Source organism: Arachis ipaensis, chromosome B05, assembly GCF_000816755.2.
Source record: "Arachis ipaensis cultivar K30076 chromosome B05, Araip1.1, whole genome shotgun sequence".
Classification (NCBI taxonomy): Eukaryota; Viridiplantae; Streptophyta; class Magnoliopsida; order Fabales; family Fabaceae; genus Arachis; species Arachis ipaensis.
In genome coordinates, this window is record NC_029789.2 from 2,544,819 (window position 1) to 2,545,677 (window position 859).

The following is an 859-nucleotide window of genomic DNA, read 5'->3' on the forward strand; positions in this document are numbered from 1 at the left end:
TTATACGTAATGGTTGATTTTAGTGTATATCTAGTATAATTGTTGAGGAAATCAATTGATGAGTTTGGAAAACTCTAAACTAAATTGATGATGATCAAACATTATTAACAGCAAAATTATTAAGCTAATCTTGATTGATGTGTTAATTAAATTAATTTTGTTGTGCAGGTTTTATTGGGCCGAAAAATGAGTTTATGGTTTAAGCCCAATAATCAGCCTTGCTACATATTTTATTATATGGCTGAGTTGTTGTATTAAAGAGCCAAGCTCAATGTTGTTACAACCAAGTCCATGGTTAATTTTGATGAAAGTTTCCTGCTTGATTCGAAACAAAATTCATCAGGAAAGCAAATGTTAACTAGTTGGGCCAGTTTTAATTTCAATGCTACAAAGCCCAAATCTTATTGTTGATGAATGTTTTTAAACTTGGTCCGAAACCAAGATAAAATGAAAGCAAAATGCTTCCAACGGATCCAAGCTTTTCACCATGTGATGGATTTCAAAATCTATTACATTGTCAATTAATGCATGGGAACTATGAGAGAGAAAAGGTTTCAGCTGAATTGATTGATGGCCATAATGCTACACGCCACTCTAAGCTAGGGAAGTAAAAGCAACTTTTACCAACAAAGTGGTTTATCACATTAAATTGCTTTTCTTCTAAGTTGTTTATTCTCTCTTATCTCTTTCTTCTTTCTTCGGTCCTTGTCCAGGAAGCTATGGACGCTATGCTCATCAACCAATAAAAGGAAGAAGCTGCATGCATCAAGACCATCAAGCTAATGATGGCAAGAAAACATACTAAAATAAAAATAAGTTGTGGCTAAGATACTCACTAAATGTGGTTAGATTTAGTGAG